This window comes from Saccostrea echinata, unplaced genomic scaffold (assembly GCF_033153115.1).
Source record: "Saccostrea echinata isolate AGI-Se365-2 ecotype Australia unplaced genomic scaffold, CSIRO_AGI_Sech_v1 ptg000009l, whole genome shotgun sequence".
In the NCBI taxonomy this organism is placed as follows: domain Eukaryota; kingdom Metazoa; phylum Mollusca; class Bivalvia; order Ostreida; family Ostreidae; genus Saccostrea; species Saccostrea echinata.
This window is the reverse complement of record NW_026889758.1, coordinates 31,831,141-31,852,871: the sequence shown is the minus strand read 5'-3', so window position 1 is coordinate 31,852,871 and position 21,731 is coordinate 31,831,141. Positions and strand designations below refer to the sequence as shown.

At 34.9% G+C, this 21,731-nt stretch overlaps 2 long non-coding RNA genes across 2 annotated transcripts; both read left to right on the top strand.

The window, feature by feature from the left end:
• The first annotated feature begins 7,960 nt into the window (after positions 1 to 7,960).
• On the top strand, positions 7,961 to 9,008 carry LOC133183591 (uncharacterized). The gene is made up of 3 exons (XR_009720682.1): positions 7,961 to 8,010; positions 8,119 to 8,195; positions 8,778 to 9,008. It is a non-coding gene; the product is annotated as an uncharacterized LOC133183591 (long non-coding RNA).
• A 2,480-nt stretch (positions 9,009 to 11,488) lies between these two features.
• LOC133183590 (uncharacterized) lies at positions 11,489 to 11,968 on the top strand. Its single transcript, XR_009720681.1, has 3 exons — positions 11,489 to 11,565; positions 11,674 to 11,774; positions 11,896 to 11,968. It is a non-coding gene; the product is annotated as an uncharacterized LOC133183590 (long non-coding RNA).
• Positions 11,969 to 21,731: the final 9,763 nt, after the last annotated feature.

Genomic DNA, 21,731 nt, shown 5'->3' with positions numbered 1-21,731 from the left:
GGTTTAGTTAATTTTTACAATCTCCCTTTGGATTTTGTGTTCATTTAAAGTTGACCGTAGTATCACCATCATACAGGCATTGACATTAATTAAAGTTATAATAAAAGCTTATATTCATTTCTTAAGACTAAGTGTTAATTCCTTCTTTCTTGTTTTCATTGATAAATAGGGTTAAATTTATTTTCCATTAATTTCAATTTTTCAGGTTTTAAAATTAAAGTTATTCAAATTTTCATAAAAGAGAAATTAAAATCATTAAATTATTGAAAAGAAGTAAAATCTAGAGCTTTCATTGTAAAGAGGGTTTCTTTTCCATTTTCATTACTTCCTGTGTGTGCATGATGGGTTCAGTATTTTGTTTGATATTTTGTATTTGTACTGTGCATTCATTTTATGTTTTTCTCAGATAGGCCTTGTTGATTGTAAACCTAAGTATTTATTTGGTTTATGAAGTAGGACTTATAATCTTTTTCTACCCCCCCCCCCCTTTCCACGGGTCTGCTATAGTTGTTTGTTTATTGTTTAACATCCCTCGAGAATTTTTCACTCATATGGAGACGCCACCACTTGCTGGTGGAGAGCTACAAATTTTGACCTACACTTGATCGGCACTCGTGGCCTTTAAGCAGTGAGGGACCTTTTTTGTGCCAGCACCTTCTGTGACATGGGACCTCAGTTTATACGGTCTCATCCGAAGGACCAGTCTCCACGTCCCACAGTGGGATTCGAACCCCTGCTATAGTTGTAATTTGGATGCTATAGTTGTAATTGGGATTACTTTTTAGGAAGTAAAAGCTAATTTTTTTAAACACATGGAAATATTTTTGAAGATCAAGGCTACATTGTAATATAAATACATTGTATATTTTTGGGGGCATCTCAAGGATCCTTTATAAATCCTTTGTCCCTTGAATATTTTGGTTAATTAGAACGTATTGTTAGAACTTATATTTCTTTCCTCTGTCTTATAATTAGACTAAAGTCAAGTATTCTGATTTTACCTTTCTTTATTTCAGTCCTTTGTAAAATTTTTAGATTTAATACTTAAATTGATTATTAAGATTAAATGAGGCCCCTTTCTCTCTCGCGATTTTCTCATGAAGGCTAGTGGTTAAATATCTCAACTCAAGCACACACCGTTATTTAGCCACTGCATTCATGAGAGTAATTTAAATTTGTTACATTAATTAATTATTCAAATCTAATTTCTAATTTTTTCTCAATTTAATATTTCTTTATTTTCAAAAATAATTTTTGAGGATATGAATTAGACATTTAACTATTAATTTAGGCTCACTATTGTGATGTGTGTAATTTCCATTAATTTATCTTTAATTCATTTATCTGTAATTTTTAGTTATGACCTTGAGATGTCCCTGATGTGTCTGTGATCAATGTTAAAATTTTATTGATTTGTAATGTATATATAGATATATTATAGTAATGCGTTTGTGTGAATTTGTATATCTTATGGATTTCCTGTATTCTAAACTTCATAAATAATTCATAGCTTATAAATTTCCCTTTCTTATCCCCAAGATTGTGCGAGCTCAGTTAAAATTTTGATTATTTATTGCTTTACTGAGATTATTTCACTTTATTATTTATTTTTCTAAGATTTAAGTAATTATTAGTACTTTGTAATCGGTAAATACATGGGTAATTTCAGTTTTCCACCCCGTTACTGTTTACTGTAATTTGTCAGTAAGCTCAGAGCTTCATTTTTGTAAAAATAAAAAGGACATTTTTCTTCTCTCTGTAAATAAAGTCTAAAACAACAGTATCAATTTCAGGAAATAAATTTCATAATCAAATTTCCCTTATAAAATCTTTCCATTAGGAGTAAGATTACTGTAAAAGTTTAATGTTTATGATTGAAGGTGGGGATCCATTTCTTTTCACTATTTATTTATTTACTCATCTTTAATTACAGGTTCCTTCTTAGAGATATAACTATTTGTTTAATTATACTTTGTGGTTGATTTATTCAATGTATTAAGTTATGATAAGTAATGAAAAAATTGTCACTGATAATTGGTTGACCATCGACATACGCTTACCGATTCAAATCTTTCATTAGGAATTTTTGAATTCCATTGCTGAGAAAATGAAATGTAGTGTGCTTTGCATATTGAACATTTCTGTATGCATTGTTTTGTTCATTTTTTCCCAAAACAAATTGGACACAAACTGTACCTTCAATTTCCTGACACGGCATCCGCTAGCCATGAAATTTTTTTTGAAAGTTCTTACAATTTGTATCCTTGATCAATTTAAAGCTACTGATTATGAGTGATGATAAATTTTGAAAGTTTCCGTATTGTTCAACACTAGTACAGTTAAACTCGTTTAGTACGAACACGGATAAATTCATTATATCCAATATAATGAATTTACGGATATAGCGTTTTTTTTTTAATTCCCGGTGAAATTCATAACAATTTCTTCTTAAATTGTACAAATATAACGAACTCGGATATAGCAAATTTACGGTTATAATGATTAACTGATTTTGTGTCTCCTGGAAGTTAAATACATTTGGAAAACATACTTGAATGAAAAAAATCTGTATCGCGAACTCACTTTGTATACTTTAAATACTTTGTTATACGGATATAACAAATTATGGATATAGTGAAGTAAATTCGCAGGTCCCCAGAACTTCACTAAAACCAAGTTTTACTGTATTAATGTATTGATGTATAATATTATTATCACTATGTCTGTTTGTGTGTCTCATTCTGCGACCATATCAACCAATCATTTGATGCATATCTTTGCTAATGCATATGAACCGTATTTTTATGCTTTAGTTACTTGGGTTAATGAACTTATCATTTAGATTTATCCTCAGTCACTCACAAGCAGTAATTAAACCAAATTTGCACTTGATGATTCTATAGATGCTTTCTCTGATGCTGCATCTGACTTACATTCTTGATTAATTGGCTCAGATTGTTTTCATTATTTAGATTTAGTTCCAAACTGATCTTGTTCTTTATCATATATTTTTGGATGCTGACTTTGATTCTTACTTTGGATGCTGCATCTGACCTACATTTTACACTTGTATTGCCAATTATTGGCATAGTCTCCTGGCTCTCATGCTGCCTCTTACAATGTTGCATCTGCTGCATAGTCATTGAATGCTGCATTTAACCTACATTTTAGGTGTGATCAGGAAAAAGATAAGATTTAGGTGCTTTCTTTTTTTCATAAAAAAGAATCCTCTATGCAGTATTTGAATTATAGCATATATTGTACTGTGTTCTACAATTTTTGGTATATGTCCTTTTTGATAAGTGCATTTTTTTTTTGTGTTTTCCATGTATTTGTATATTGTTCAGCGTGTGAATTCCAATGTTTATTGTTTTCAATATTGTTTAATTAATGTTTGATTGTCTCATCTGCACACACATCTGTTTGTACGTCCACCACATCCCTCGCCTCACCTCAGCATCTCTGTCCAGACGTAGATGTAAAGTGAGTGGTTTTGTTTTCAATATTTAGGGCCCGCCATGATAATGATCAGTCTGTCTGTATGTCTATCTGTCTGATATTGTTTATCCAGAATACATTCTCACCTCTTGGCTCAATCTGGTTTAAACTGCAGTTACCTTAAACCAGTTTTCTAAGTAAAAGGTCAAAGTAAAAACCACATCTGCATGTAATCCTTATCTGGAGCATATTTTCTCTCATTGTAGCCCTTTCTGGCTTATACTTCACCTATATATAGTGCCAAGTGGTAAAGGATGTGAAATAACGAACAGTTTCTAGGTCAGAAGTCGAGGTCTTGTCATCTTTATCATAGTGAGCACATTTCTCTCCCCTTTGCAGAGTCCTTAAACCAAAGATCAGTGGTAAACAACATTTCTGTTTACATAATAAAATCTCCCAGGGTTTATGGTTGGATATGATTTTTATCCAACAAGGTTTGTGTTATTTTATAACAAGCCTTGGCTCTATTCAGCTCATATTTACTCAGTAACCCATAGAATTCCAATTTGTTTAATGGTGTACTTTAGCTTTAAACCAAATTTTGATCAGGTTTCAAGGTCATAGCAGACATCTGTGTGAAATTATTGTCTTGATCATTGTTTTGTGTTTCCTTGAGCTTAATCTCATACATCTTCCAGAATGCCATTGGATTGAAGATGCAAGTCAAATGTCAAGGTCCTTTGCAATGCCCTTTCGTCTTGATATCCTTTAGTAAGAGCGAGGCCCTTTGAGATGGGCACCAACTCATTGATGTTTAGTTGTATATACAACATCATGGTGTTGGGGTTCATCTTATACATAAAGAAAATATTTTAAGAATATGTATATATGTATGCCAAAAAAAAAAAAACCAAAAAAAAAAAAAAAAATACCAAAAAAATACCCAAAAAAAAAATACAAAAAAATACAAAAAAAAAAAAAAATACCAAAAAAATACAAAAAAAAAAAAAAAAAATACAAAAGATACAAAAAAAAAAAAAAAAAAAAAAAAAAAAAAATACAAAAAAAGTTAAATATACAGTTGAACTTTGGTATCCCGAACATTGATATCTCAAAAATCATGGATATATATAAGTGATTTATAAGTCTTTACCCTATTCTTTTAGTATTTTACCCTGGATATTTGGAATCCTAAGATGTTTTGAAATTTTTCATGGTCCCTTTGAGTTCGAGATTATGAGGTTTGACTGTATATATATATATATATATATATATATATATATATATATATATATATATATATATATATATATATATATATATATATATATATATATATATATATATATATATATGTATATATGTGTATTTAATCTTATAGATGCATGGACAAGCAGTATTTAATGTTACAGAAGCAGGAACAAGCAGTATTTTATCTTACAGATGCAGGGACAAGCAGTATTTTATCTAACAGATGCAGAGACAAGCAGCACCCAATTCTATGGGAGCAGGGACAAGCAGTATTTAATCTTACAGAAGCAGGGACAAGCAGTATTTAATCTTACAGATGCAGGGACAAGCAGTAGCCAATGTTTCAGATGCAGGGGCAAGCAGCAGCCAACCTTACAGAAGCAGGGACAAGCAGTATTTAATCCTACAGATGCATGGACAAGCAGTATTTAATCTTATAGATGCATGGACAAGCAATAGCCAATCTTTCAGATGCAGGGGCAAGCAGTAGCCAATCTTACAGAAGGAGGGACAAGCAGTATTTAATCTTACAGAAGCAGGGCCAAGCAGTAGCCAATCTTACAGATGCAGAGACAAGCAGTAGCCAACCTTACAGAAGCAGGGACAAGCAGTAATTAATCTTACAGATGCAGGGACAAGCAGTATTTAATCCTACAGATGCAGGGACAAGCAGTATTTAATCTTACAAATGCAGAGACAAGCAGTATTTAATCTTACAGATGCAGGGACAAGCAGTAGCCAACCTTACAGAAGCAGGGACAAGAGTATTTAATCTTACAGATGCAGGGACAATCAGTATTTAATCTTACAGATGCAGGGACAAGCAGTAACCAATCTTACAGATGCAGGGACAAGCAGTAACCAATCTTACAGATGCATGGACAATCAGTTTTTAACCCTACAGATGCAGGGACAAGCAGTAGCCAATCTTCAGATGCTGTGGCAAGCAACATCCAATCTTTCAGATGCATGGACAATCAGTATTTAATCTTACAGAAGTAGGGACAAGAAGTATTTAATCTCACAAAAGCAGGGACAATCAGTATTTAATCTTACAGATGCAGGGACAAGCAGTAGCCAATCTTCAGATGCTGTGGCAAGCAACATCCAATCTTTCAGATGCATGGACAATCAGTATTTAATCTTACAGAAGTAGGGACAAGAAGTATTTAATCTCACAAAAGCAGGGACAAGAAATATTTAATCTTACAGAGCATCTTTCAGATGCAGGGGCAAGCAGTAGCCAATCTTACAGAAGGAGGGACAAGCAGTATATAATTTTACAGAAGCAGGGCCAAGCAGTAGCCAATCTTACAGATGCAGAGACAAGCAGTAGCCAACCTTACAGAAGCAGGGACAAGCAGTAATTAATCTTACAGATGCAAGGACAAGCAGTATTTAATCCTACAGATGCAGGGACAAGCAGTATTTAATCTTACAAATGCAGAGACAAGCAGTATTTAATCTTACAGATGCAGGGACAAGCAGTAGCCAACCTTACAGATGCAGGGACAAGAGTATTTAATCTTACAGATGCAGGGAAAATCAGTATTTAATCTTACAGATGCAGGGACAAGCAGTAGCCAACCTTACAGAAGCAGGGAGAAGCAGTAACCAATCTTACAGATGCAGGAACAATCAGTATTTAATCCTACAGATGCAGGGACAAGCAGTATTTAATCTTACAAATGCGGAGACAAGCAGTATTTAATCTTACAGATGCAGGGACAAGCAGTATTTAATCTTACAGATGCAGGGACAAGCAGTAGCCAACCTTACAGAAGCAGGGACAAGAGTATTTAATCTTACAGATGCAGGGACAATCAGTATTTAATCTTACAGATGCAGGGACAAGCAGTAACCAATCTTACAGGTGCATGGACAATCGGTATTTAATCCTACAGATGCAGGGACAAGCAGTAGCCAATCTTTCAGATGCCGGGGCAAGCAGTAGCCAATCTTACAAAAGCAGGGACAAGCAGTAGCCAATCTTACAGATGCATGGACAATCAGTATTTAATCTTACAGAAGTAGGGACAAGAAGTATTTAATCTCACAGAAGCAGGGACAAGAAATATTTAATCTTACAGATGCAGGGACAAGTAGTATTCAATCTTACAAATGCAGGGACAAGCAGTATTTAGTCTTACAGATGCAGGGACAAGCAGTAGCCAACTTTACAGAAGCAGGGACAAGCAGTATTTAATCTTACAGAAGCAGGGACAAGCAGTACCATAATCCTACAGAAGCCGGGACAAGCAGTACCATAATAGTACAGAAGCAGGGACAAGCAGAACTTAATCGTACAGAAGCAGGGACAAGCAGCACTTAATCTTACAGAAGTGATAGCCAATCCTAAGATTGAGATGAGTGTAAGCAAGAGTACAGAGATCTAAAAAGGGTTAAGTCACAATCTTTACTCCATACACTCTGAGAGATTCAAGAACTTTTTCACTTGATGAAGTCTGAGTTTACCTCTTCACATTCTGTTTGAACAGGTAGAGAGTTAGACTGGAAACCATGTTTCAGAGCAGACTGTCATGATTCAACTAGAATGCCAGGAGTAAGGATGAACAGTGGCCTAACCTAGAAGTGAGGGTAAGACACAAATCTTCTCTGTTAAGGTCCCCATAATCTGAGATTCAGGGCAAATCACTTTTTTGTCTGTCCATCTGTCTGTTTGTTTGTCTGCAGAAACTTTAACCTTGACCCTAACTTTGAGAAGTATGTGTTAGGGCTTTCACATTTCATATTTCTTGTGACAAGCCCTTTCTTAGGATATCAATATTTTTGACCTCTTGACCAAGAGTGGCTTACTTTTGAAAAACTTTAATCTTGTCCATAACACCTGAATGATTGCTTCAACAGCTTCCATATTTCACATTTGTTTTTCTTGTGACAAAATCCCTTTCTCTGATGGCCTACATTTTTACCTCATGATTTTGACCTTTGAATTATTTTAGATATCATGACCTTGGATTTGATTTTCTTTTGAAAAGCTTAAATATTAGCCATAACAACTGAACAGCTGGTGCAAGGGCTTTCTTTTTTATGTGCACTCCTTGTTAAGGTCTTTTAGGGTGTACCAACATTTAAATAATTTATCGTGGACTGGGCATCTGTGTTTGAAAAACAACCTGTTTATGTGTGGGATTTTATATATTTTTTTTTCATTTGCTGAAATCTTTCTTTCTTTTATTGACCTTCATTTATTTTTTTTAGAGTATTAGATTGTCCTCCATCACCAGTTTTAAATTGGCCAGTTAGACAGAAAGAGAGTCCAGACCAGAAGGATCCACTGCAACAACCAACCATGCTAGGGTAATATACATAGTTTACGTCTTGTTTATCTCTTCCTTAATTTCTTTTACATTGTGTTCATAAGAAATAGTTGCAGTAATATAAGCATTTATTGTTCTGCCTTTGCAGGGGGAGAGGTTGGATTGCCTTGACCCTGCAGTGAAGAAGAGTCACCCCATAACCTGAGGCCTACCTTGAAAGATGTGGTAAGATTCTCTCTTTTCTTCTAACACAAATTCCTTATTATACCCCCCCCCACCCCACCCCCGGCTTGAAAAGTGAGGGTTATCTGAATTGCAGGGTTGCCTGTCCTTCCTTTTGTCTATCCATTACATTTTGAGGAAGCTATCTCTCTTATTTGCAACTTCTCAATAACCACTAAATAAAATTCAATGAGACTTTTAGATAGTCTTTTATTACAAAGTGCACTTATGCCTTTGATTTGACACATAATTGGGTTTCCCATATGTAATTGTGGAGACTGCCTTTCTGTCTTTAATATTTGGAGTACCCATCTCTTATTCATAACTCCACCTATAACCATTGAATAAAATTTGAGACTTCCACAGAATCTTTATTTTATAGATTATTTTAAAGACTATTTTATGTTTTGGTTGTGCAATTAATAGGGGATTTCCATAGCAAAACGTGGAATTTGCAATAGTACACATATAAGAGGGGTTGTACCATTTTATGAGCTCCACGTTCACAGTACCTCTAATTTTTACATCGTTTTCAAAATTATCTAGACTGAGTCCCACTTTAACCTCTTGAATTTCAATTGACAGAATGCCTGTCTGAAGCAGCAGAATGTGGAACCTTTGCCAAGCAGCCTTAAATAGGTATAATCTTTTGTCCTTTCTCTTTCATTGCTTTAGAACTGTACTAATCTTTTGTCAGTTTCTTTTATTGCTAGGGGTACAGAGGATGGATGGACAGATGGCAACCACCAACACACTGAGGAGGAGACCATTGCCAGGATACAGGGTATCCACAATGTCAACAGGCCAACATTGGCCAAAGTGGTAAAAAACCAGCTATATTTATTGCATTTTGGATTTCTGTTGATTCAGAAAAGGGACTCTTTTGACCCCTTGAATTTTTATGTTAACAGATTATTGACTTGACAAGCCTTGATCCTACAAAAAAGACTCAATTAATTGTCACAATGAGTCAAGGAAGCAAAGATCAACTGCAGCCAACCATAGAAGAAAGGGTAAGATACAAAGACCTACTCTTTCTCCTTGTACAGACTCCATTTATTGTGTGCTTTCATACTTGATGTAAATATGAACCTCTCTTGATCTTAAATTTGTATTTTGCAGAAGCATTCAGAGACAATACCCATCCTAAGATTAAGCAGAGTGCATCACTTGCCAGCAAGAGTACGTAGAGCTGAAATTGACTGATGCTAATCCTACAGGTAAGGCAAAAGCTGCACTTCTTTTAGTATTTCAGTTGCATCACTCTTTCTCATTGCTTGATTAAAATAACATTTACTAATTACATTGTTAACAGGCAACCCTAGATCCTACAATTATGTTCAAGAGTAGATCCTCATGTTATAGAAGAGTTACGAGTATTGATTGACTGCAAGCTTCCTTATAGAGGAGGATAAGGTACATGCTCTACTCCATTCACTTTGAGAGATTTCAGAACTTTCATTAGATGAAGTCTGATAATTTTAACTTTCTGTTTTGTTGACCACTCCATATCTTGTGTTGACAGGAAAAAGGTTAGGCTTGCCTGGTTCCCGGGTTTTAGAGATGTCAGTTATGCGTAAACCAGAGAACCAAGATCAAGGACAGACTTTACTTTTACCTAGAAGTGAAGGTAAGATGCAAACTCTTCTTTTTTGACTCTCTGAAAGTTTGTTTTTCTTTGCCATTTGACTAAGTCTTAGTACTAGTGTTGTCACTGAGTACTTAGTTAACCAGTGTCAAACATTGATGTATAAGTATCATTTAGTAAAACTGCTATTTGGTTACTCAGACATAGAGACATTTTACTTGGTAATTAAGTGTAAAAAAAATCTTTTTTTAAAATAAATATGTGAAAAGCAATCTGATACCCATATGTATTCAATTTAAGGTCATACAAAAAGTACATGTACTTTCAATGTACCTCTCCCACTGATAATTTTCCAAGACATTTCAATTTAAAATCATGGTATCATTAGATGTTCTTAGACAAAAAAATCACCATATATTAACAGGAGTTTTGAACAGATATCAGTGATGAAAATCCTGTTTTTTTAAATTTTTTTAATTAAAAAAAACCAAAATTATACTTTTAACTGGTGTATTTCCTAAAAAAATTGATTCAGATGAGTTGTTCAAAATTTCCAGGCATCATGAAATGTTACAAAGGTCTTTCAATTATTGCAACTCTTTAACAACACAGGGAATAAGAAAATAAAGTCCAAAACTACATTGCAAATGTGTCCTTAATATCATTTCAAGGAGGGTCAATCAATGACAAGTAAACTGCTTTTTTTCTGAGATGGTTGTTGAAAATTTATTGGGTTAAACATCATGTTACGTTCAAACCTCAAAGTCCCCATGATGTTTACTATTCAACAATACATGCATTCATCAATAATAGTGATAATAAACATATCTGATTTAGCATTAATCCATTTGAAAATTTCATTAATATTTATCTTGTTAAGTTTTTTCAAGAATTGCTAAGAACTGGTATTGATAAATTGTACCATTCCCAATGCCAAAAAGTTAATTTTTCCCAATTTTGAGACGAAATATTCCTATTTCAACTGCCAAAGAACAGCCTATGATGATGTACTGTGAACCAAGTATTATTCACGTAAACTTTTATTAGTGACTCGTCAGTTTGAAATCAATCCACGACAATTAATTTTCCCAACTGAGGGAACATTCTCTACAAATACAAACCAAATTAAATGGTTTGCGGCAATTAATATTCGCGAGTTAAAGGTCACGAAACTTGCAAATATTTCTTGCATGTGAATAAAAGTTGGTTAACAGTAATTCTTTACATATAAAGTGTATGTGTTAGTTAATAAGGTTAGAATAAACACAAAATAAATTTCATTTGTTCTGTGTTTAACATATAAAGTACAATGAAACATTTTATTTTAGAAGTTAGATTTATTTGTTTATTTAAACATTTTACAAATGTAATTTAGACAGAATGGAGCCAGTGGTATGCAATGAGCCCAAGAAAAGGTTGTATTTTGATCTTATAAGCCAGAGACAAGGTGAGCTGTATTTTTTTCTTTTGCATGTATTTTTTGTTTCCTGTCCCTTCCCCATCCCCTTCCCTTTCTTACTTACATTACTAACATAAACCTTTTTGCTTTTTTCATTTATAAATGTTTGTGTCTTTCCTAAATATGTAATTTTCACATGTTTTTGTTGCATTAAAAGGTACTTTTTCAATTGTGTTGGAACTGTATTTATCCTGTGTCAGTTTTTACCATTATTAAGGGCACAGGGAGGGATGGACAGATGGCAGCAGATACCACACAAGGAAGAGGAGACCACTGCCAGGATACAGGGTATCCACTATGTCAACAGGCCAACATTGGCCAAAGTGGTAAGAAACGGGCAGCGTTTTTTGCAATTTAGATTTTGATTTTATATTTTCACTTTATTTAAGACTGGTACTAGTACTAGTTTGACTCTTGACTCTGTATGTTAACAGAATTATAGTTAGTCTCAATCCCGATACAAAAAAAGACAACACTACTTGTGAAGAAGAGTCCAGGGAGTTGGGATCAACTGAAGCCAACCACTGAATAAAGGGTAAAGTACATATCACTGATTTCATTTCTTCTGCTAATCTTAATTGTTGTAAACTGAGCTCTCTTTGATCTTGAATCTCAGTATCTAACCAAGCTAAAATAAACTGTAACTGAACTTTTAGATGACAGCAGGTATAGATAGATGCCAAATTGTGGACGACCACACAATGATGAGGAGGCCATTACCAAAATACAAGGTATCCACTATGTTGACAAGCCAACATTGACCAAAGTGGTAAGAAACAAGCTGCATATGAACATGAAGGAGCACGCAGTGAAGAAGAGGACAACATAAAGAAGAGGACCACACAGAGAGGAAGAAGACTACACAGAAAAGAAGAGGACCACATGAAGAGGAGAGGACCGCTCAAGGAAGAAGAGGACCACACAAGGAAGAGGAGACCATTGCCAGGATACAGGGTATCCGCTAAACCAACAGGCCAACATTGGCCGAAGTGGTAAGAAGCAAGCTGCATATGTAACATTTTTTGATTGCTATGTTTTATTCTTAGTCAGTCCAATTAGGACACTCATTTGACCTCTGGACTCAGTATATTAACAGAATAATGGTTAGAAAAGCTTTGATCGCATGGTAGAGGACACTGCCATCATTCACAACGAGGAGTCCAGGGAACCAAGATCCACAGCAGCCAGAAGAAAGGGTAAGATACAAATTAAATGTACTGAATCCATGGTTTGTGCTCTTTCACACATGGGGTCCATTTTAAGTGCTCATCTGAACTGATGTAGAATGAGCCTCCTTTGATCTAAAATCTCAGAATCGTACAACTAAAGTACTAAGAGCTTAATTAAACTGTTTCCCAACAATTTTTCAGGTGACAGCGGGTATGGACAGATGCCAAATTGAGGACAACCACTCAATGAAGAATAGGATCATACACTGAAGAGGAGGATCACACAATGAAGAAGAGGACCACACAAGGAAGAGGAGAACTAAACAAGGAGGAGGAGACCATTGCCAGGATACAGGGTATCCACTAAACCAACAGGCCAACATTGGCCAAAGTGGTAAGAAACAAGCCACATATGCTACATTTTTTTGATTGCTATGTTTCATTCTTAGTCAGTCCAATTAGGACACACATTACACCTCTTGACTTTCTTTATTTACAGAATAATGGTTAGGCAAGCTTCAATTTTGTGGTAGAGAATACATCTATCACTTTTTAGGAGGAGTTCAGGGAAGAGGGATCCACAGCATCCAGCCATAGAAGAAAGGTTAAGATAGAAATCAAATGTGCTAAATCCATTGCTTGTGCTCTTTCACAGATGATTATGACTGGGACCTCTTATATGTAAAATCTCTGTCTTAAAGAAACAAGGACAACCAGACCCTTTCACTGTCAAAGGTCTGGAAGATTACATCACCTGCTAGCAAGAGTACCAAGAGCTGGACACCCCACGCAGTAAGGAGGAGTACATTGCCAGGGTACAGGGTGTCCATTATGCCAGCAGCCATTTATTAGTCAAAGTGGTAAGAAACGAGCTGCATTTGTTGCACTATCATGATTTCTGTTTTCTCTTTCTGTCTAATTAGAACACATATTTGACTCTAAACTATCTATGTTCACAGAAGCCTTGATGGCAGTCTCCCACTCTCTGGGTTAGGAAGAGTTGAACACCAGCTAAAAGTACTGAGAGCCAGAATTGACTATGGCCTGCAGGAGACAGTAAGAAGTTAGACCTGCTACTTGTGTTGTGTAAATTGATATCCCTATTTCTCACCTGTTGAATTCTTTGTACCTTTATTAACTGATCTGTACACATTCTGTGTTAACAGACAAGGGACAAGGCTGGTCTTCATCGAATGTTTAAAAGCAGTTCTTCTTGTTGATGGAAAAGTTTGAAGAAAACTCATTGCCTGCAGCCCACTGTAGAAGTGAGGGTAATATACAAGCTCTACTCAATTCACTCTGAGATTCCACATCTTTAAGTACTTTAATTCTGTTAATCTCTTTATGTTCTTTGATAACAGGGAAATACGCTAACCTGGATTCAGTGTTCAAGAGCATTCATGTTTCAACTGGAGTTCCAAGAAAGTGATGAACTTTTGCCTAACATAAAAGTAAGATATAAGACATATTTTTCTTTTTTTTCTGTTTGAAATTTCACATTTCTTTGCCATTAGATAAAGTGTGAACATTCTTTTGTTATTAACCTTCCTTTGTTCTTTGTTAACAGACAAAGAGGTGGACTGGCCTTTTACACCAGTCTTAGAAGAACCTGCAGGACAGAAGAAGATTGGCTTGACCAGAACACCAGAAGGTAAGATACAGTTTTTACTCCATACTCAAACTTTCTCAGTAGGTCACCTAAATCCATGCTCAAACTTTCTCAGTAGGTCACCTAAATCCATGCTCAAACTTTCTCGGTAGGTCACCTGAGTCCATACACAAATGTCTCAATTATTTAAGAACAGGATTTGACAACACATTCATATCACAGAATTGCTACATTTCTTTATAAAACTACCAGTTTTCATGCTTTAGATGAATATGATCATTGTTTTCCCCCCTTATACAACTGATGCTGATAATGCAAGAAAAAAAATTGATTTTTATAAAATTTTGAGAATAGAAATTCCTCTTTAAACTTCTCAATAAAAACTGCATTGATATTGTAAATCACTAAGTATGATACATACAAATTTTCAAAAAACTTTGATTTCTGGAAGTAGACTTAAGTTTTTTGGTGAGACGTGTTGTAAACAGCATACTCTGGTATCATTACATTTCATGGTGGCTCAATATATGTGGACTTCTGGGTGCCTCTCATCCACAAATTTACATCCTCCATGAAGTGAAAAACACCCTTTAGTTCTAGAGTTTTTTCTTTAATATACCTGGTATGAGAAAATAACAAACATGTTAAATTTAAACAATCCAGGAAAACTAGCCCCACATGAATGTTAATTATTCTGCAGTATATTTTAAATGGCTTACATCTTGAAAAACATGAAATTGAGAGATATTTAAACAATAAAATGCTTTATTTGGTTTTTAGTATGGGAATTAATGTTGCAGCTGTTGCTGAAAAAAAAAATGCATAACCCGCATAATTGGGAGGCATGATATATATTAGTTTAAGGTCTTGTCATGCATGGAATTTAATTTATTTCTATTTTAATCCTATTATTAGAAAATTCTCGATATAATATTCATATTTTGCTGCTATTTCTCCAAATTGAATCACTGTTGGTACTATTCCTAATTGCAGGGATAAAAAACCTTTAGTGAATATGACTGGTTGTTTTATACAGGAGGAAGAGAGGAATACCAACTGACAGGACTCTAAAGAAAGCATAACAATTAAGGGATGGACTTTGTGGAAAATATCAACGTTTGGACATTATACATCTCAAACTTATGTATAAATATATATGTGTGTGTGTGTGTTAGTGTCTGTTATGTTTGAGTGTGTTTATGAGTTTATAAGGTTCATTGTACATTTTGCTTTTGCTTTTTCTCGTAATGGAGTGTTAGCCCTGACAGTTTCTCATTTTGTTGCTGCATTGTTAAATAATATGGCCTTTTATTAACCTCTCTATGTCCCTGTAGTAGCTATTACTAATTCAGGTCAGTCACAGTGAGACAGAAATTTTTTAAAAGGATATCTTTTGATGCATGTTTCACACTTGGGGGGTTCAGTCATAATCCCTAATATAATAAAGACCCATTGACACCATTTGGGATGTGTCCTCAATCATTTCTTGATCCTTGTCTGGATCACATAATTTAATAAGGCTTAAGATTGTGAGAAATTTTCATTTGATGATCTTAGGAGCAATGTGTGTCAAAGGTTAAGTCTGTGTTGCTGTGACCTTCCGTCAGATATCTGAGTGTTGTATTGGAATTTCATCATGGATATTTTAGTTAGGGTCAGGATTTTCAGTCCTTTTTCATTTAAACATTCAATCCTTGTCACATAACACATCTACAGACACTTAAACAGTTGTGTCTGAAACCTTAAGTAGGCACTTAATATTCCATTATGAGATTTATTTTGAAGAGGGGTTCTATTCATTATCTTGTGTTAATAACTATCACATAATTTAAGGGCATTAAAGTTGAGCAGAAAAAAATGATCCATACTAAATATGATGCTCTCCCCTAGGGCCCAGTGCTGGCATGCCAGAGTACAAAATCTCCAGGTTTTTTTGCCCTTGCAAATTTTAATTCTATGGCTGTGAGAAGAATATGGGCTTTAAGGTTTCTCATTGATACTGAGTTTAACAAGGGTCTGTTCTGCACCCTTTAATATTGCTTCAACATACATGCAACTGAAAAATTGAGTAACTGTTAAGTGTTTGGTATGTGCATTTGTTGTGCTGTATTTATGACAATATTATATTGGGAGGTGGTGTGAATTTGGGCTAAGTGTTCAAATATACATGTACTATTTCTGTGATTAGGTGTTAGGCATATCAAACTTCCTACACTTCTTCTATTTTTGTATGACTGAAAACTATGGGATAAAATTACAGTATTTCTATGTATTTCTAAGTGAAGGGATATACATAAAGCACCATTGGGATTAGTACAGATACCGGGACCATTTTGTATCCTGATAGTGATGCACCTCATCTTGGTACCCGATCTCCATTCAAACATCTCTAGTAATCATATTGGTGTAGATGTGCACAATCTGTGCAAACTGTTTTTGTTGAAACTATGCCCTGATTCTGCATCACTTCTCTGAGGACAACAGTAGTTTTGATTTGCTCTGGCTTTGTGCTGTATTCTCATGTTTATTAAACAGAGCATTTACATCATATTTCTTGAAAGTCAATTTCCACAGAGGAAATTAATTGTGTGCAAAACCTGAGTCAGTGAGGTAACATGTTTGTGCGCTGAAATTTTCTTGGATGCTAAAACGGTGTGTGCATATTATTTTGTGGATTTGAGTTTGTGTCCTTGAAAATTTTTAGCTAGCATGAATATGTTGCCTTTCTGACCTGGGTTCATACTCCCTATTCATATATAAGTAAAAAACATGGGGTCATGATTCACCCTTCACAATGACTTGCACATGCATCCATTTAAAAGTTTAGCTCTTATTGCTGTTTCATGTCATCTAGTAAATTAACTTGTCAGTCTTACTGTAAATGACCTTGTCACTTAATGTTGAGGACAATGGTGTTATAGCATAATTAATTATAAGTCATAATGACTCCAAAATGTACATGTACATAAATTGAAGCATATCTTCATTCCTGTGAGATCCATTGTATGAACGGATTTCATTCAGTAAGGACTTTAGGTTTACAGAAGTTATATTTAAAAGTATGGGTGTCCTGGATGTGTTGTAGGTAGCTCCTGAATTCTCAGCAAATTGCTATCCAATGGGATGGCTTATAATTCCCTGAGCAACTATACTCACCAAAACAGCAAGTTAAAAAAAACCCAGATGATTATGAGGCCCTCTAAGTAGGGAGTACAGATAAAAAGGTCATCAGTAACTGTTGAGTTTTTGAATGTCCCCATTTGTCCCATTGCTTAGGGGTCATTTTTAAGCATATGTATTTGATTATAAATATTTGGGTGATGGGATGTTGATCTTTGTGCACAACTCTATTCCTGTTTGGGGAAAGGCAAATTTAAGGGTTTACATTACAGTACATATATGGTATTAAGCTTATCAAACTCTGTGCATGCACCTCTGGTGCTGGTACAGATACTATGCTGTATGTATTCAAGAAAATAGTATGGCTGGTTTGGGTAGAAACCAGTCTCATTTGAACATCTCTTGTGTTCTCACATTTCAAATTAGTGTCAACAAGTCCAGCTGGTGCTTATATGTGCAAGCATACTATTTTGAATCTGCCATGAAACTGTATGCCCTGATTTGGCATCATGCACTTCTTGGAGGCCAGTTTTCACTGTGAAAATTGTGCAAACTATTAAGGGTTGAAGCCTGAGTCAGTGAGATGACATGTTTATGCACTGAGATTTTCTTGGATGCTGAAACGGTGTGTGCATATTGTTTTCATGGAATTCATGTGTTCTTGAAAATTTTTAGTTAGCATGAATATGTTGCCTTTCTGACATGGGTTCAGATACGATCTTATTCATACCATATCAAACCTCAGAGGATATAACATACCCCTAAAGCATAGGTCACAATGACTTACCTCTTTCTAGAATTGACTCATTGCTGTTTCCCATTTTGGATTATATATTATTTCCACTGTAAGACTTGGATATTGGACCTTGTTTTTGGGAGAACCCTGGGGATAGTGTGTATATTTACCTCATTTCAGGTCACAATGACCTGTTTATTATGCCATTAAGGCCTTATTGATCTTTAACAGAAAAATGCTTGCATTTGAGGACATTAGGTTTTTTGTTTTTGTTGCATTCATTGAATCTGTTACCTAATGACCTACCACACTTTAGAATATGCTTACCTAGGCTTACCTATGAATAATGTTTAATTTGTTCATTTTACTTGTGCAGTGATCTATTCTTTAGGATAATTAAATTATAAATCACATGATGTTGAGAACAGTCATAGTAACACAGACAATCTGTAGGTCACTGTGACCTTCAGAAATACAGGTTTATGAAGCATAGTCCTGATATTTGATTTACATTACACAAGAGACCATTGTAATTTGTTAATTAAAACAAGTATCAGTGTTGTTTGTTTGTCTGTTTAACATCCATTCAAGAATTTCTCACTCATATTGAGACACCACCACTTGCTGGTGGAGAGCTGCAAATTTATATCTACACTCGGCAATCAGGGCTACTGAGCAGTGATGGTTGATCTTTTTCTTGCCAGCACCAACTACAACACGGGACAGTCTCTTCAACAGACTCATTCGAAAGACCATTCTCCACATCCCACTTTTGGATTTGAACACGTTACTTAAGGATGACAGCTCCTTATTCCGTGACTCTAGACCAAATGCTCTAACTACTGTGCCACGAGAATCAGGTTAAAAGAAAGTAACATTTTAGTGATGGAAGTACATGCGTTGACATTATATGGTGGCTAGATGTAATCCTATAAAACTTGCTATTGCTACCCAGTATTGGGATTTGGATGGTGGGAAGGGCTTGTGAGAGGATCTACCCAGTATTGGGATTTGGATGGTGGGAGGGGTTGCAAGAGGATCTACCAAGTATTGGGATTTGGAGGTAGGAAGAGTTGTGAGAGGATCTACCCAGTATTGGGATTTGACAGGTGGGAGGGGTTGTGAGAGGATGTGGGGTACTATGTAACAATATCATCCTTTTGGAGAGTGCATGGACTTAGGCTTCCTGCCACATTAAGGAACACTTTATACTTTAATCAAAACCTGTACATGCCATTGAAAAAAGTAACTGTATGTTGAGCATTTGTTGTGTGCATTTGTTGCACTGCATAGAAGGATAGGGGTTTTGTTATGGGGAAGCTAGGGTAATACATTATAGTATTTCTATGAATAAGTGTTAAGTATTGATTCTACCTTTAAAACTAGATAAGCCATGATTATATAAGCATCATTTCTTTGAGGTCTGTTAGGTAGTTGATGTTATTTGCTATGGGTTTATGCTGTATATTCTGGTGTTTATTAAACAGAGCATAAAAGTATCCCTCAAATTTCTTAATTGCCAGTTTCCACTATGAAAATTATGTAAATTATTAAGGATTAGAAACCTTGGCCAGTGAGATAACATGTTTATGCACTGAAATTTTCTTGGGTGCTAAAACGGTGTGTGCATACTTATATTGTTTTTATGGAATTCATGTGTTCTTGAAAATTTTTAGTTAGTATGAATATGTTGCCTTTCTGACATGGGTTCATACTCCTTATTCAAACCATATCAAAAAGGAGGATATAATCTAAAATTGGCTCTCTGATGATTGCTGTTTCTCATTTTGGATTATGTATCATTTCCACTCAAGACCGTGTCTCGTGAAGAATTTTGAGGATAGTATGTACAAATATAAACTTACAGAAAGCATAATAATACCTAATTGTAGGTCACAATGACCTGTTTATTTTGCCACATATTGATTATTATAGCAAGGTCTTTTTGATCTTTCACTGTTGATACATTTAAGGCTTTTTGTTGCATTCATTGAATTGGTTACATTAAATGACCTACCAAACTTTAGAATATGCTTACCTACGAATAATGTTAAATTTGTTCATACTGCACAGTGATCTGTATACTAATTCTAAAGATAATTGATTTATAAATCATTTGATGTTGAAGAAGGTGGGTCAAAACATAAATATAGGTCACTGTGACCTTCAGGAATACAGGGACTGTAAACGTCCTTTCCAGTTGCAGAATAATTTTTTTTTTCAGTCGTTGGGTAGAAGATTATGCAGATTTCTTGGATTGTCCTTGTGTATCTTGCATGTTTAGATTAGCTAGAGTATGCCAGGACAGATTTTAGTGGAGAATTTGAAACCTCTTTTATAGTGACCATTGTAATTTGTTCAGCAAGTATCAAGTTAACAGAAACTATATTTTAAGTAATGGATAGGTTTACAGTGTATAGTGGTTAGTTGCACTCCCTTGAAATCTCACCAGTACTCTACCCAATATGGAGGGAGGGTTGTGAGGGGATGTAGGGTACAATGTAGCACAACATCATCATTTTGGAGAGTATATATCATCATCAGGGATTTGGTTTCCTGCCACATTGAAAAACAATTCATACTTTAACATCTGAGTGATTTAAAAAAGCCAGATAACTGCAAGTTCAGCATTTTGTTATATGCATTTGGTCCACTACATTGAGGGAGGATTGGGGTGTATAGAGAAAGCATTACAGTATTTCTATGTGTGACTTTCACTTCATATTCCTATTAATAATAAAAGTGTGCCTCGTGTGATAGTATCTGAAGTCCCATTTGAATATCTTGGTATTTTACATATTTCTTGTCAATGTGATAAGTGGATGCTAATGTATATAAGCACGCTATGTTGAATCTGTGTTGAAAGTACCGGGTACATGTACCTATGCCCTGATAGGGTTTAACTTCTTGTAGAACATTATGACAAGTTTTCATTTGCTCTAGCTGTATCCTAATGTTAAGAATGTATTTAACAGGCACTTTGATTCTATATTGCCATTTTCCACTGTGGAAATGCATGCAGTTAAAAAAAAAATGAATGTACAAGTGAGATGCCCTTGGATCTTATGATTAGACCCAGTATATCAGCCTTTAATTCTGAATTTTATTTTGTCTTCACTAAAAATTCATTTACCAGTACGAGAAATGTCCGGGAGTTTCGCGACCTACTTTGACTCATGAATATAAATCGCCGTGAACCATTTATTTTGCTTTGTATTTGTAGAGAATGTTTCCTCAGTCACAAAAACTAATTGTCGTGGATTGATTTTAAATGGTCTAATCATGAATTAAAGATGACTCAAATAATAGTTGGTTTACAGTATATATATCTGCAATGTCTCATATAAGTGAACGTAGAAATACATACAATCTTATTGATATTGGACTACAATCCATGTGTACAGCATCTTTATTCCTCAAGGATGGGACCTCTGTATTGTAGTGATTAGCACATGTACATTCTTTTCAGTAGTGCTGCCTCAATTCCCAAGTTTTGATTTCTGGGTAAGATTTGGGAATGGTCATATTTAAAGTGATTGATTGTGTGTGTGTGTGTGTGTGTGAATTGGAATATATATTGCATGTTTTTGAAATTTAATTTGATTTATTGCAGATATGAAACTGTATTATTTAATATTAAATTGTTAAATTGTTCATTCCTCGGCATTACACAATGTAGAATTTAAGAGGGCGAGCATTTTTGTGTGTGTGTGTTTTTTTTAATGTAATGTAATGTAATGAATATGTAATTTATGCATGTAGTATGTATATTTAAATAATTTCTGTGCATGATCAGTAGTGTCTTGAGTTCTTTTTAAGGAGGGATTCTTGTCTGGTTTATGACTGTAAAACGAAATA